This window comes from Petromyzon marinus, chromosome 1, assembly GCF_048934315.1.
Source record: "Petromyzon marinus isolate PM22_M1 ecotype Great Lakes invasive population chromosome 1, UKy_Petmar_22M1.pri1.0, whole genome shotgun sequence".
Classification (NCBI taxonomy): domain Eukaryota; kingdom Metazoa; phylum Chordata; class Hyperoartia; order Petromyzontiformes; family Petromyzontidae; genus Petromyzon; species Petromyzon marinus.
In genome coordinates this window covers 622,594-640,000 of record NC_133667.1, presented here as the reverse complement: position 1 = coordinate 640,000, position 17,407 = coordinate 622,594, and positions in this window count along the sequence as shown.

Here is a 17,407-nt window from a genome sequence, read left to right as displayed (position 1 = left end):
ACTGTTGTTATGATGTCATGTAGGGCAGTCTATGCACAAACGCCACCCTTCCTCAGCATTTCGCATGGGAGATCATCCCCTGCCTTTCTTGGTCTCAGACTCTGGATCGCCTTTAGTACTTCCTCAACAGATGGCACCTCAGCCAGCTACTCACAGGGGATGACTTCTCCTTCCAGTATTTGAGGCACCCCAGCCTCAGCAGGGTCATCCCCACTTTGTCCCACGTTGTTATCCAGGCTGAGGGATTTCCTCTCCCCCAGGACCTCACAGAAATGCTCAGCAAATCTGCAAACCTGTTCCTGGCGGTCGGAGATTGGATCACCGTTCTTTCCTAATGATGGTAATAGGTGTGGCGCTGCAGGTTACACACCCGCACACACAACCACACACCCACACACACCCACACACACCCACACACCCACACACACACCGACACACATTCACACATACCCCGCATTCATCAGAGCCACAGTCATGGGTTCCCCTGCAGTTTTTGCTCCGCCGAACGTTTTCACTCCTTCCCGTTCCGTCCTCGCGAACCCGTGGGAGAGCCGGAACGGACGAACCCCCCCCCCTCCCAGAGCACGCCGTGTCGCCACGGCCGGCTGGGTTCCACGCGGCGAGCCTAGCGGTTCGAATCGAGCGGCCACTCCGGCGAACGCCATGGTGCGCGTCGACCGATAGAAAACCACACGACGGCCGCCCTTCGCTCACCACCACGGCGGCGGCGGTGGCACCGCCGGACGTTCAAGATCCCGCGGCGTTTTTTGGCCAAGAGCAGGGCCCCCGCCGCGTCCCAGAGTTTTGAGAGAGAAAAAAAGAAAATGGCAAATCGCTCAACGGGGGATCCCACGTGGCGGGGCGATCGGCGCGACCCCTGGGCGAGGACGCTCGGTGGGACCCTCCCGCGCGAGAGAGAGAGTAGCGAGGACTCGACGAGGCGTTCGCGGGTAAACGAGCCGAGTGGCGATCGCGACAACGACGACGATCGTCTAATTAACGACGCAATCCCGCCGGTGAGCATCCCGACCGCGCCCGTGGCGAGGCGGTGGCCGTGGCCACGCGGCCACGCGGCCACGGCCACCGCGGTGGCCCCCAATTACACGCCACGCGGCCCGCGCGGACGGGCCGGGCAAACATCCCCGCGTATCACCGCCTTGGCAATTTGCAAGAGAAATAGTGTAATGCGCCTGTTTGTTTAAACAACATGCCCGTGTTTGTCTTGCGAATGAGCCACACAGCGCGGGGCCGGGCCAGCCTTCGAGAGAGCGAGAGACAGAGAGAGCAAGAGAGAGCAAGAGAGAGCGAGAGACAGAGAGAGCAAGAGAGAGCGAGAGACAGAGAGAGACAGAGAGAGCGAGAGACAGAGAGAGCGAGAGACAGAGAGAGCGAGAGACAGAGAGAGCGAGAGACAGAGAGAGACAGAGAGAGCAAGAGGCAGAGAGAGCGAGAGACAGAGAGAGCGAGAGACAGAGAGAGACAGAGAGAGCAAGAGGCAGAGAGAGCAAGAGAGAGCGAGCGACAGAGAGAGCGAGAGACAGAGAGAGACAGAGAAAGAGAGAGACAGAGAGAGCAAGAGACAGAGAGAGTGAGAGAACAAGAGAGAGCGAGAGAGCGAGAGACAGAGAGAGACAGAGAGAGAGAGAGAGCAAGAGAGAGCGAGAGAGTGAGAGACAGAGAGAGACAGAGAGAGCGAGAGACAAAGAGAGCGAAAGAGAGTGAGAGAGCAAGAGACAGAGAGAGCAAGAGAGAGCGAGAGACAGAGAGAGTGAGAGAGTGAGAGAGCAAGAGAGAGAGAGAGAGACAGAGAGAAGGAGAGACAGAGAGAGCAAGAGAGAGAGCAAGAGAGAGTGAGAGACAGAGAGAAGGAGAGACAGAGAGAGCAAGAGAGAGAGCGAGAGACAGAGAGAGCAAGAGACAGAGAGAGCGAGAGACAGAGAGAGACAGAGAGAGCGAGAGAGAGAGAGCGAGAGAGCAAGAGAGAGAGCAAGAGACTGAGAGAGCAAGAGAGCGAGAGAGAGAGAGTGAGAGAGCAAGAGACAGAGAGAGAGAGCGAGAGAGAGAGAGCGAGAGAGCAAGAGAGAGAGAGCAAGAGAGAGCAAGAGAGAGAGAGCGAGAGAGTGAGAGAGCAAGAGAGAGCGAGAGACAGAGAGAGCGAGAGACAGAGAGAGAGAGAGAACAAGAGAAAGCAATAGACAGAGAGAGACAGTGAGACAGAGAGAGACAGAGAGAGACAGAGAGAGCGAGAGACACCGAGAGTGCGAGAGCGTGTGAGAGCAAGAGAGAGTGAGAGACCAAGAGCCAGAGAGAGCGAGAGAGCGAGAGAGAGGGAGAGAGCGAGAGACAGAGAGAGACAGAGAGAGAGCGAGAGACAGAGAGAGGCAGAGAGAGACAGAGAGAGCGAGAGACAGAGAGAGACAGAGAGAGACAGAGAGAGCGAGAGACAGAGAGAGCGAGAGACAGAGAGAGACAGAGAGAGCAGTTTGTACACTCTCCCTCTTCTGCACGGTTTCGTCCGAGTTCTCCCATTTCCCCACCTGGCTAATTAAACCACACACATTTGACGTAACTGGCATTGGCCAAACATCCCGATGCTGAAATATTACCCGCAAGTCACTCTATTGGGATCACACGCAGCAGCAGCAGCAGCAGCAGCAAAATGATCGCCCCCTCCTGCGACAAACTTGGCAGGACCCTCCTGAACAGGGGACTCGGTGAGACTCTGCTGGGCGAGTGAGCAGAATTGCGTTCATCCCCAACACGCCACGCCACCACGTCTGCGCGCCTCGCTGCGTGCGATCTGCTCTCCAGCCCAGCTGGTGGTCGATCTGCGTGTGGCTCCGGCCGTGGCTCCGGCCGTGGCTCCGGCCGTGGCTCCGGCCGTGGCTCCGGCCGTGGCTCCGGCCGTGACTATGAACCGTTCCCTCCCGCCAGCTGCCCGCCGCCACGGTGGAGCTAATCGCCTCCAGGTTTAGCGATGTGCGTGCACGCACCGCGGAGTTTGTTTAACATCTACAAGGGGGAGTGGGGGGGAGTGGGGGGGGGGCTGGGGGGGTCGCTGGGGGGGGGGGGGATGGCAGCAGCGCCGTGAGAATCCCCGCAGCGCCGTGGGTCCTGGGATATCCCGATGTCCTGATTCCCCCTCCTCCACCCGAGCCCAGTCCGACCCCAGGGAGGTGTCACTTCTTTTTTACTTCTCGTAAGAGGCCTGGAATACTTTTGCCCAACGTCTGCGTGTTTTGTGTGTGCACGTGTGTGTGTGTGTAGTGGCCAGTGGGTGGATCAGACTGTTACCCGCACAAGAAGAGATGTCGGGGCTTAGCTCTTTGATATCCGCTTCCGCGGGCCGCGCTGCTCCGCGAGATTTCCGATCCAATTCCTTCGGCCGGTGACGCCGCCGCCGCCGCCACCGCCGCTAGCCCACGCGAAAGGGGGATAGGGAAAATCACAAACGGGTACAGTGAGAAGGAGATTGGCTCGCTCGCGAAGCACTCCGCTCCACTCAGGTTCAGGAAGGTCCTGCTACACTGGGATGTTGGGACATTGTCGCGATTGTTTTTTTACGTTTTCGCTATGAGAGGAGGAAAGTGGAGAACCTGGAGGAAACCCGTGCAGAGCCGAGGGAGACAAAAAGAGAGAACGTGCAAACGCCACACCGGGTCGGGGAATCGAACCCAGCGGCCTGTTGCTGCGAGGCGCCGGTGTCGGCCAGGCCGCGTTCGTGTGACCGCTGCGGACGCGGACGGACCTCCCGGAGTCCGTGAGCTGCGCCACAGGTTCTGGGTGTTTGCGAGCTCCGCTTTGATCCGACCGCCGCCAGATTTCTGAGAAACAAAGTCGGCACGCGCCCGGTTTCTGCGCCGAGAATATTCCCAAGCCGCGATCCCGAGTGCCGTTAACACATTCCTCCTTTCGTTCAGTCATAAGTCAGGAAAATAATGATCATCATAAAAATATACAACGCCTACTCCTTCCCATATTTGTCTGCCCGCACAACCCAACGCCCGCAACGGCCTTCTGGGAGTGCATCTTGTCGGCAGCACCGATTCAACGCGAGACGAAACTCGGTTTGGCCATTATTCAGGGTCTCATCAGCAGAGTCGGGCTCTCTTGAGGAGTGCCTCAGCCTTCATAGGCAAGGACCATCTCCGTCAGACAGCACACCTGAGCGCACTTACCCCTGTGTTTATTGTATTTATAATCGTTTACTTATTTACCCAGGAGAGCCACGCTCAGTTGCTATTATTCATGTGGGGGGGAAACCGGGGCACCAATAGACGATCCACTCCTTGCGCGGAGAGAAAACTCACAGATGGCAACAGACGGCGATTAGTCCAATTGCTGTACTGCCTCCTTCTCTTAGCGAGCCAGGGTTCGACTGCTCCTCGGCACCCACGGGAAGGAAGTTTCACAGCCCGTCTGCGTGTGATCCAGCAACCCTCGCAGCGAAGCCTCCAACGCCGCCTCCGGCTCCGTTTACGGTTTCTCGTGAGCACAGCGCATGCGGTGAGCACGATCGCCGCTCCACTCAGATTGGCGCTCGCGACAAACACAAACTGAAAAGTGGATTAGAAAACATACCAGCTTAGAGACAGGATCACAATGATCTTCATCCAGCAGTGGATAAGACCATGGTGATAATGATGCATGCATGGACATACAATGGGAGACAGTGAGAGGAGCACGTGCACCAGAGAACGCACCCAGGTTAGAGGCATCGCCCACACCGTGACGGGGAGTGAGCGGGGCGTGGGCAGCAGGACGCGCCGCGGCCACAAGGGTCGGCGATGGCCGACGGTGGAGACTAATCACGGAGCGGAGGCCGAGAGAACGTAACGCATTCTGAGAGGACGTACAACCTAGGTGGAGATGGAGCGGTAAAATCAGTTGACGTGCAGGTGCTGTGAATATCGTTACATCGCGGGAGGCATTCATCCAACGGGCGAGGGGGGGGGGGGGCTGGGGGCGCAGCGCACACGAGGCGAGGCTCTCTCAAGGCCTCGCCGCTTCCATGCCGAGCTTGGAGCTCGGATAACGGCAAGAGCCAAACTTCCGATCAAACACAAACAAGCGCGTGCACGCTGATCGATGGCTGTTTGGGTTTCGCCTTCGGGACCACGTCCCGGCGCTTTGAAGCGGCTCGTCACCGGAGGAAGGCCGTCGCGCAAACGGCGTGCGGCGCTGGCGGAGATGAACCCTCTGCGTAATCACAAACACGTCCGTGCGTCACGACTCGTGGTGACGCCGCCGCCGCACGCCGCCACCGTCCGCCGTGGTCGATCATCCGCTGGGTGAAGAAGGCCTCCCTCCTCCTCCTCCTCCTCGCTAAGATGCCGAAGCCGCCACCTCTCAGGATGGAAACAATCGGCCCAGCGCCGGTGCCCGCGTCGCGAGGAGCCGAGCGAGCGAAACCCGGGCAGGTAATTGTTTCAGGCCGAGCCGGCCTAAGGGAGTTGCCTCGGCAGTTACAAAGGTCAGCCGTGGAGGTCGTAAATTTCATCTTCAGAGCTGGGAAGAGGCGAGAGCGGATCTCGGGGACGAGGGCGCGCGGGGAGAGAACTCCGCGCCGTAACCGATTTACGACGCCCGGTAGTTTGTGCTTTTGTTTAAGGGGGAGGGTGGGGGAGGGGGCCTCCAGGTTTTATTTTCTCATTCAGCCACCTTGTCCGTCACGGCCTCCCGGACCAAAGCAACATCTGGAGAGGCGACGAACCGAGTTGATTCGGCGATGAGAATGAGATTCGTCGTCGTCAGACACGGTCCATTCCCTGCTGGATGAAGGCCTCAACCCCGCCCCCCCCTCCAAGGTGATGCAACGGAGATTCTCATCGCTCCCTCACCTCGTGCTCAATCCCTGGCTGCCGCTCACCGACGATTCTCGACCGTGGACCATGGCCGTCCCTTCTGGCCGCAACGCGTCCTTGCTGCTCACCGTGGCGACGACGACGACGTCTTTACCCTGCGTATGATCTTTCATCCTGGACAAAGATTGATGGCGCAGTAGCCGCAGTGTTTATTAACCTAGCGCTAACTGCTCCATTTGGCCGTGAGAAATTTGTTGTCAACTTGACTCGGCACGACGATACCATTTGTTCGACTGTGTTTGTGTGGTGGAGGATCTTACGACACAATGTTGGCCAGATCGTTACCATGCGGCCTAAAATAAACAAAATTGAACCCTGAATCACAGCTGGCGCTCGCCGTGTCTCCCAGCACATGCTTATTCATTTCCGTGCGTCGCAAGCGGTATCATTTCTCGTAATTGTTGCGAATGCTTCCCAAAGGACAAATCAGCTGTGGATTAATCTGGGGAAACTCAGTTGTGGTATTTTAGAAGCTGCCAATCCCAACAAAAATAAACAACCTCACATCCCCACGTAAGGCCACAACCCCACATCAGCCCACAACCCCACAACTTCACAACGACTCACAACCCCACAACAACCCACAACAACCCACATCAACCTATAACGACCCACAAGCATCCACAACCCCACATAAACCCACAACCCCACAACAACCCACAACCCACATCAACCTATAATGACCCACAACCATCCACAACCCCACAACGACCCACAACCCCACAACAACCCACATCAACCTATAACGACCTACAACCACCCACAACCCGACATAAACCCACAACCCCACAACAACCCACAACGACCTAAAACGACCCACAACCACCCACAACCCCACATAAACCCACAACCCCACAACAACCCACAACGACCTAAAACGACCCACAACCACCCACAACCCCACATAAACCCACAACCCCACAACAACCCACAACGACCTAAAACGACCCACAACCACCCACAACCCCACATAAACCCACAACCCCACAACAACCCACAACGACCTAAAACGACCCACAACCACCCACAACCCCACATAAACCCACAACCCCATAACAACCCACAACGACCCAGACACCGCCCAGGCACTCACAGGGGGCGGGGGTCACGGACCAGCGGGGGCGGAGGCGCGGTGGCCACGTGGCTGTGCACGGTGACGTCGCTCGCCGTTCCAATCGTCGCCGCTGACTCTCTACCCAGCAGAGCCCCGCCGAATCTCGACACTCGCTCTCAGGAGGGTTCCTGCTGAGTGTTTGCGGGAGCGGGCGACGACGAAGCCGCCGTCGCCGCCGCCGCGTGAATCCCAACGGAGTGATTTGCCGCTCATTTTTCACCACTGGGATGTTTTGTGCCGAGGCCGGTTGCCGTTTCGTGTTTATTCTGCATGTGGGAGTGAGACCGGAGAACCCGGAGAAAGCCCAGCGCGCGCGCGCGAGTACACACGCGAGACAGTGGCACTCAAAGCTTCGCACAGATGGATTCAAGAATCCACTACCGTGCTGCCCGTCTCGTGGACTCGGCGCAGCCCGCGTGGAAGGAAGCTTCGCGAAGTTTCCCCCTCTGGCGTGGTCCCACTCCACCTTCCCGTGACGACAGCGAACGCTGCAAGCGAGGGGAGAGAAGAGACAGCACTCCCAGCACCCCCCTCCCCACCACCACCACCACCACGTGCCATCCCCTCCCCCAACCCCCCTGCTGAGCAGCACATGTACGAGCGGCCCGACGTGTCTGTGCTGGAGAGGGATCACCACTAACGGGGCCCAGACCCGACAATTTTCCCAGGCTCCCGTCGGGTAACGCGCGCAGCAGTAGCGGCGATGGTCTGGCTGCCCCCCCCACCTCCTCCCCCTTCCCCGCTCGGCTGCTGCCTACGCCGCCAACCCTGAGACGCCGCCGCAGTGGCGGTGTCGCGAGCGGCGCTGGAGCCGCGATCCAGGGGTCGCGGGTTCGACGCCCTCTCTCCGGGCGCAGGTGGTTCAAACGAGGGTGGCAGGTTTCTTAAATGCGCACCCCGCGCCCGCCCAGGGTGTGCCGCCTATCCCACCGGCTTCTTCCGCCGACTGTTACCACACGGACGAGACGAAATTCTCGGTCAGCCGAGAACCGTCAAACAGAAACCGCGCAGTTTCCTGCAATAAAGTTCGACGCAATGGCGGTGCCACATCAATTCCTGCCGCCCGACCACAGATGCCAAGTCTCAGACAGGTGGGGAAACTGGTGTGGGTGGGTGGGGTGAGTGGCTTGAATTAGTGGGGGAGTGGGGAGTGGGTGAGTTTCTCAGTAAAATTGGCAAATGAATGAGCGGTAGAGTTGCCACCTCTGTTCAAGTTGCCAAATTAAGCGAAAAAAAATATTTCAAGCGATGGGTTTTTTATTTCATTTATTATTATTATATCATTGGCAGTGCAGCGGTGAGCGCTAGCTCACTCTCCCCCACACTTCTCCCTCACACACTCCTCCCCCACACTCCTCCCCCACACTCCCCCACACTCCTCCCCCCCACACTCCCCCCCACACTCCCACACACTCCTCCCCCACACTCCTCCTCCCCCACACTCCTCCCCCACACTCCTCCACACTCCTCCTCCCCCACACTCCTCCCCCACACTCCCCTCCACACTCCTCCCCCACACTCCTCCACACTCCCCCTCCACACTCCTACACACTCCCCCTTCACACTCCTCCACACTCCCCCTCCACACTCCTCCACACTCCCCCTTCACACTCCCCCTCCACACTCCTCCCACACACTCCTCCCCCACACTCCTCCCCCACACTCCTCCCCCACACTCCTCCCCCACACTCCTCCCCCACACTCCTCCCTCACACTCCTCCCTCACACTCCTCCACACTCCTCCCCCACACTCCTCCCCCACACTCCCCTCCACACTCCTCCCCCACACTCCTCCCCCACACTCCCCCCCCACACTCCTCCCCCACACTCCTCCCCCACACTCCTCCCCCACACTCCTCCCCCACACTCCTCCCCCCCCCCACACTCCTCCTCCCACACACTCCTCCTCTGGCTTTCTGCCTTGAGGCACGGAGAGGGACGGAGTGATGGACGGCCACGTCTAAGGAACGTGGCGGTCTCTGAGTAATAAAATAAAACAAAAACATACAAAAAAAACGCGTTACAATTTTTACGCCAAACAACAATATAAAAGCGATCCCCAGCGAGCCCTCAACACCCCAGCGAGCCCTCAACACCCCAGCTGACGGAGCGCTCACGGCCAGGGCCCCCGCGAGCCGCTCGGCCCTGGGAACTCCGCGTCCACCGCGGAGTTCCCACGGCGCCTCGGGTGGCACCGCGGCCCCCCCCTCGCGACGTCGCCGCGCGACCTCCCAATCGCGGCCCGCGCCGAGAGAACCCCGCGCGGAATCCCGGCTGACGGGAGTCTCGGCCCCTCCGAGGCGGTGGTGAGGGTCGTGGTGGGGACGGTGTCGGTGGTCGTGGCTGTCAAAACATTTCAGTCGAACTGATCTCCTGCCGCTCAGACGAGCGTCGAGGCATCGACACTCATCTCCCATTCACGGCCCTGGAGAGCCGGCGGTGTTAATTCCACATTCGTATGGCAGGGGCGAGTCTCTCTATAAGACAACCCGCTGTTGATCTTCCCCACAGAGGGGCACTCGTTTTTGTCGACCGAGCGGTGAGAGTCATGACGGGCTGGGTCAATCCACCACAACCAGGACGTGAACTCACGACCTTCCGCCGGCGAGCCGCTCGCTCCGCCGCTGAGCGACGTGGCGGGTCGTCGCGCCGGCGTGAGGCCTCGTGTCGGAGGGCCCTCCCTCAGCCGTGGTCCATTGGCCACCATCTCCACGCTTCTGCAAGGGCGGAGAGGGCCGATGTCCCCTTCCGCGCCTCTCGGCCACCTGCGGCAGCCGACAGTTCACCGGCAAAGTTGGTTCAAGCGAAGCCCGACTCATCAGCAGGGCTAGACACTGGATGTTGAAACCGACCCGGAGTATTGCTTGGGTTGAACCAAAGCTGCTGGCATGGTGAACTCCCAAGAGGAAGGCCGCGAACAAAAATGTGCTAATAACACTACGTAACACAATTTTTGTTTCTGGGTAGTAAGTGTTATTTCGTAATTGTTTATGCCTAAAAAGTACAGAAAATGGCTATTATTCCCCACAAACTTTGCTTTTGTGACCAGGACAGTGATATTTAGAATTTTCCCTTTTTTCAATGAGAAAACGGGCAAATTTTTGTCTTTTTGTTCACATAAAGTCAGAAAAAAACATGAATCAAAATTTACATGAATTTATACTACATGAATTATATACTAAAATACTACTGTAAATCACTTTCAACAATTAGCCCCCAAATGTAGTCTACCATCATGTTCTAGTTATACTGTCCTTGGTAGCGGCGTTCAAAGTCCAGTATATCCTGACGGAAGCCCTCATCTTGCTTCTCCGAGTACGCTCCCATGTTCTCCTTGAATTTATCAAGATGGGCATCAAGGATATGGACTTTGAGGGACATCCTACAGCCCATTGTCTCAACCAGCTCCACATAGTTTTCGACCTTGTGGTTGCCCAGGAAGCCACGATCCACTGCGACAAAGCTGTTCCAAGCCGCTTTCTCCTTACTAGTGAGCTTCTTGGGGAATTCATTGCACTCCATGATCTTCTTTATCTGTGGTCCGGCGAAGACACCGGCTTTGACCTTTGCCTCAGGCAGCTTAGGGAAGAAGTCTTGAAGGTACTTAAAGGCTGCCGACTCCTTATCTACAGCTCTGACAAATTGTTTCATAAGGCCCAATTTGATGTGCAGTGGTGGCATCAGCACCTTCCGGGGGTCCACCAGTGGCTCCCACTTGACGTTGTTCCTCCCCACAGAGAACTCGGTCCGCTGTGGCCAGTCCTGCCTGTGGTAGTGCGCCTTGGTGTCCCTGCTGTCCCATAGGAAAAGAGAGCAGGGAAACTTGGTAAAACCGCCTTGGAGACCCACCAGGAATGCCACCATTTTGAAGTCTCCGATGACCTCCCAGCCATACTCGTCATACTTCAAGGCGTCCAGCAAGGTCTTGATGCACCTCTTTGAGGTGCAACGAATGAGCCAGGGGAAGAGACGTGTACTTGTTACAATTATGGAGCAGCACGGCTTTGAGGCTCCTGGATGAGCTGTCCATGAAGAGGCGCCACTCATTCTGGTTACAGGCAATTCCGATTGCCTCGAACAGACTGGTCACATTGTGGCAGAAGCAGAGCCCATCTTGATGGGTGAAGAAGTGGTAAAAGATTGGTGATGCTTACTCTGATCTACGACTTGCACACTTTTATCCAACAAATTCCACTGCTTGAGCCGAGACGTCAAAAGCTCGGCATTGGACTTGGTGAGACCAAGATCTCTGATCAAGTCATTGAGGTATTTTTGGTAACATTTTTCATACGTGATATATTTTTTCAATAACAATGAAAATTGTAAAACATTTTATAAGCAAAAACTGTTACAATTTTTTCAATTTTTAACACATTTTATAACATAAAATTTCCAGCAACAATTGTCCATCTTACCTTCCAGAGTTTTTGTTGCATTGCTCGCAGGTGAAATGAGGTGCCCAGGGTTTGTCTTGATCCCCGACAGGCAAGCCGAAATATGCCTTGTAAAATGCGTCTGCCTGATGCTCGCAGCCTTTTGATGCCATCTTAGAAAATGCAGATATGTATACACTTAAGCAGCTGGAACTAAACTGAACTGGTGGGCTTAAGGTCCCTGTATTTATACTACTATTTATATTACTGGAAAGTTCTAGAATGTTCTAGAAGTTACTCCAAATTTGCTCAGCACTGAATCTATCCGGAATACTCTGGAAAATAGGTAAATATTAAAATATCACCGTCCTGGTCACAAGTTTGTGAGGAATAATAGCTATTTTTGTACTTTTGAGGCATAAGCAATTAGGAAATAACACTTACTACCCAGGAACAAAAAATAAATAAAAATGTGTTACAGTGTTATTTAAATCGCCAGTTCGGTATGCCTGGTAAATTCCACAACCGGGACTCAAACCCAGGGGCGCTCGTTACCGAAGCTGCTGCTCAGCGTCTCCGCCACGGGAAGCTAAGTGTTCGAGTGCTTTTACGTCGCCCGCCGACACCGGAATGGCCTCGAACGAACTGACGGAACGGAACGCACCGGCGTGTCAGCGCCGCCGAGGCAGAACGTGCCGACATCGACCGGCTACGCCGCGGCTCCCGGCCAAGCTGCGCGGTGCACGCTGCGAGCGTGGCCGGCTCCGCGACATTGGCGGCGAGTTTGAGCCGGCGCCGCGGGATTTTCAATCGGCGCAGCTGGAAGACGCAAACCGCGCCGGTCGCTCGCGACGCCGAACCCCGCGTGCGCCGGCGCGGCCGTCACGTCCGTAGGGAGTCGTCGGCCACGCACGACCCGCCGCTGGACGAAGGCCTCCCCTGAGCCGCGAGCCCCCGCGACGATCGTGCCGCCATTGGCTGCCGCTCCGCTATCGTTCTGACCGTCGGCCACCGCCCCGTTCCTAGCCGCGCGATGCGTCCGGCCCGCGTGCGGTCGGCTAAACAAAACGAACCTGAAACCCTTCATCGAGTCCGCCCACCCGCCACCCCCCCCCCGCCCCCCACCAAAAATAACAAGAGACAACAACGTTGTCTCTTGTTATTCAGTGCGGCGTCTGTCACATGGACATTGCACCGCATGGCCTCGCACGCGGCTCAAGGCGCAGCCCCGAAGCTGCCGGCTCGTCGTGCCGCTGACGGAGGAAGGGCCTCCAGCAGAGGAGGCCCCTGCGAGGCCGCTCGGCAGCGGACGTTCCCCCAACCGCTCTGGAGCTCGCGCACGACGGCCAACTCACAAATATTTTAAGGCCAAAAGCGCCGTGAGCTGGGACTTAAAGAGGCCACGTGAGCGGTGAATTAAATTTTTTGGCAAATTCGTCCCAGCGGTCGCGTTTCTCTGCTTGTGGCTGAGGTTTGAGGCTCGTGCTCCGAATACAGCAGCCGCCCCTGGTTAATACTGCGGAGACGGCACAGTACCAACGGTCAAAAATACGACGCGCGGTCTCCTCGACTCCCCCAGTGGACGCTAAAGATCCCGCGACGGCGTCCGCAAGAGCAGGCCGTTGTGTTCCGGCGTCGCCGTCCAGATGTGCCCAACGTTTGAAAAGTGACACCGCAAGTCGCTCAGTCGGCGCAGCGGCAAGATCGGCCCGTACTGCGAACCGCTTGGCAGGACTCTCCTGCTCGAGAGCCTTGGGACGAAGCGAGACTTTCTTGGGTAAACACGCGGAATGCTCATCATAAAATGTGAATGATGGGCCATTAAAACATGCACGGCGTCTCGCGACCGCTTCGGAGTTTCTGCAGCCGTTTGGCGGGCGCCTCCGCCTCCCCGCCGGGCCTTCGCCTCCCCACCAACCCCCGGGACGAGCGGCCTCGCGGGCAGCGTTGGCCTACTCCTCCGCGCGGGTCACGTTGCACGCCCCGACGGCCGCCCCCGTCCCGCCGGCCCCCGACTCCGGCGTCCGACCATCTCTCTGCCGTCGCCCGGTAAATAACAAATAAACGGCGCGCAAACGCCCGGCGGGCCGAATACGGAGACGGCTCCGGGACCTCCTGAGTCCCATCCGAATCCACGTCCAGACCACGTCCAGCGTAGCCGCATCCACGCGGGTCGATCGCATAACAGAAAAATAATACTGGCGGTAGTAGTAGTAGTAAATAAATACGCAAGTGCAGCGTGTTCCTCGCTCCTTGGAGGGTGGGGGTGGGTGGGCGATCACCCCCCCCCCAACCCCGCTCCTCCCCAGGAGAGGGTTCCAAACCGGGTATCCGTGCCGCTGCCAAACTCCGCGAGTTTAGCCGTCTCGAGCGCGGGGAGGGGGGAGCGTAAATCACGCGGGTTACTGATAAACCGCAGGGGCATAACAACGATGATGATGATGATGTTTTAGTTTTTTTTCTAGGCGTAACATTATCCAGGCAAATCGAGAATCAAATCGCGATAGAATACGGGAAGGCAGCCAGAACCGGCGCTACCAACGATTGCCCAAGCTCTGTGCTCCTATAATTAAATATTCTCGAAATGTTCGGCCAACTCACGGTGAGCGTTTAAAGAGGTGGACAGGAAACCCGGAGCTGTCTGCAGAACCCTGCCCCCCCCTCCTCCACGTGCGAGGCGGGTTAACGGCGCGCGACGTGATTGGACCGCTGATTGGGCACGACGCGTCGCTGGATGGCAGCCGACGGAGGCAACGGGACGTTGTCCGCGGGGGAGATGGAGCAGCGAGCGGCGCGCGTGCACGGGCCGGGCGCGTTCGTGGATGGCGGCAGCGCACGTCGCTACCCCGGTGCTGAGCAGGGGGATAACGTTCAACCCTCCGCTTACTCACTAAGACACTGTCACTCACACACTGTCACTAACTCACTCACACAAAGTTCCCCCGTGTAGCCTTAATAGACTGTAGGGGCAAGTGCTGTTAGCGAGCACCTATAAAGGCCGGCACGGCACGCGAGGGGGTGGGTGGCCAACACCACGCCCGGCCGCCTTTGTCTCCCTAGTGGCAATGTTTACACACCGCACCAGGTACTCATTTGAGGCTGAGTCGATCTAGGGGAGGCCCATGACCGGTTCAGATAATCGTCACTGGTGTTGGCCATGAGCGGGAATCGAACCGGGGCCGCCAGGTTCATAGCGCAGCGTAGCGTTCATCGCTATACTATCGCTCACTCACACACACTCTCACTCACACACTCTCAAACTCTCACTTACTCACACTGCAGAACTTACAAAACCTCCACGTACTTACTGTCACTCACTCTCACACTCACTCACTCTCACACTCACTCACACACTCACTCACTCTCAAACTCTCACTCACTCACACTGCAGAACTTACACAACCTCCACGTACTTACTGTCACTCACTCTCACACTCACTCACACACTCACTCACTCTCACACTCACTCACACACTCACTCACACACTCACTCACACACTCACTCTCACACTCACTCTCACACTCACTCACACACTCACTCACTCTCAAACTCTCACTCACTCACATTGCAGAACTCACACAACCTCCACACGGAAAGAAGCCCGGGAATCGAACCCAGGCGCGTTTTGCTGCGGGGCACGAGTGTCCGCACCGCGCCGCCCTCTGTAATTCGGAGTTGGGGATGGCAACGCCGGGAGCCCGAGAGGGAGCGGGCGAGGCCACACGCGGCCTCGCCTGCACGCGGTGTCGCCTGCACGCGGTGTCGGCTTGCCCAGCCGGGGTTGGGTCCTAACTCACTGCCGAGATTGGAGGCCCCCACGCGGCCCCGCCACAGAACTAGGGCCTCGGCACCCGAGCGGCTCCCCTTCACCTCCACGGGGTCACCCCGTGCCCCGGGGTCACCCCGAGCCCCGGGGTCACCCCGTCCCCCGGGGTCACCCCGTGCCCCGGGGTCACCCCGTGCATCCACGGCAACTCGTTCGCGTGAGCTCCGTGGCCATCCATTGAGTAGGTACGCAAAAATCTGTCAGAACATGACCCCTCCCACCCTCCCTGTACGCACGCCAACTTTTTACACCCCCCTCTCCACCTGCGTACGTAAAGCCTGACGAACCCCCCACCCCCCCGAATCCTATAAAACGGCCGATATTTAATCTACGCAGAAACGATCAGGGATTAATAATAATGTGTTTAAGCAAACAGGTAGTCCAGCGCCGGCTGCATTAAAGAATTAAGTTGCGTACCTTGGCTACTTATTTTGCTGAGCTGCGTGATAGCTGCAGTCAGCCGTACGGTGGCACACACTACCATGACTACCACAACTACTATGACTACTGCGACTACTGCGACTACCAACACGGTGACTCTTGCCGTGACCTTCGCTCGCCGATTCCTCCACCGACCACCACACTGGCCTCAACCGCTCACTCACCCACACACTCACTTACTACAACTCACTCATTCACCTACACACTCACTTACTACAACTCACTGACCCACACACTCACCCACTCACCCACACACTCACTTACTACAACTCACTCACCCACTCACTCACTCACCCACACACTCACTTGCTACAACTCACTTACTACAACTCACTCACCACAACTCACTCCCCCACTCACTCACTACAACTCACTCACCCACTCACTCACTGACTTACTACAACTCACTCACTCACCCACACACTCACTGACTTACTACAACTCACTCACTCACCCACACACTCACTTACTACAACTCACTTACTACAACTCACTCACTACAACTCACTCACCCACTCACTACAACACACTCACTCACCCACTCACTCACTTATTACAACTCACTCACTCACCCACACACTCACTACAATTCACTCACTCACCCACACACACTTACTACAACTCGCTCACCACTCACTCACCTACAACAACTCACTCACTCACTTACTACAACTCACTCACCCACTCACTCACTCACTACAACTCACTCACTCACCCACTCACCCACTCACTCACCCACTCACTCACCACCCTGCAGGTTGCAACAACAACAACCGCCATTCGCCACTAAGTGGCGGTGACGTCACCACGACGCTTGTGCCAGGCTGTGTGCACCTTGAGGCCACGTGAAGTGTTGAACGCCCGCTGACAGGAGGTCACGGGGCAGACCCAGGTGCCACGGGTCGACTGAGATGAGTGGCTGATGCACCACCTGTGCCCCCTACTGTGTCAACTTGCTGTGCTTTAGCCACCCGGGCGCCCCGCTTGTTGTTGTGAGCATCGCTCCTCCGCCCTCCGTTGTTGTTGGAAGGCGACTGCCTCCAACTGCCCAGCAGCGTCCTTCACGAGCCTCCTCCACAGAGGCCGATCTTGACACCGCTGGTACCAGTCATCGGCAAGTCCACACAGCTCCACATCCTCCTGTACCACATCACTCCATCTCTTCTCGAGCCCGTGCCGCGCCCGTTTAGCCCCCTCGATCCGGCCGAACAAAAGCTGTTTCGGCATGCGGTGACTTGGCATGCGGGCTACATGGTCCAGCCAAAGCAGCCTTGCCTGCCGGAGGAGCTCACCGATGGAACTTTGTCCAGACCTTTCAAGGATATGTGAGCTCCTCACACAATTCAGCCTGGTTAAACCCAGGATGGATCGTAGGCATTCCAGCCTAAATGTTTCTAACCGGCGAAGATGTTCCATTAGGGGAGTCCACGTTTCGCAAGCATAGAGAAGGGAGGGAATGACTGTGGCCGAGAAGACCTGAAGCTTCATGCCGAGCGACAGACCAGGTAGCTTCCACACAGCGGTACGCAACAGATGAAAAGATAATGCCGCTCGACTGATTCGGAGTGAGACCTCTGCTGTTAAACCGGAGCCGGTCATAAGCACACTGCCCAGATATGGGAAACTCTCCACTCTCACAACAACTGCCCCATCACCAATTGGGAGTTGTGGGGGTGGAGTGTCCGATGGTACAAAATACCCAGGCAGGTGCTTAGTTTTGGTGGGGCTGATGGTAAGGCCCCACCCTCTTAGTGGCAAGCTCCAGGTTGAGCAGCAGCGCCTCCAACT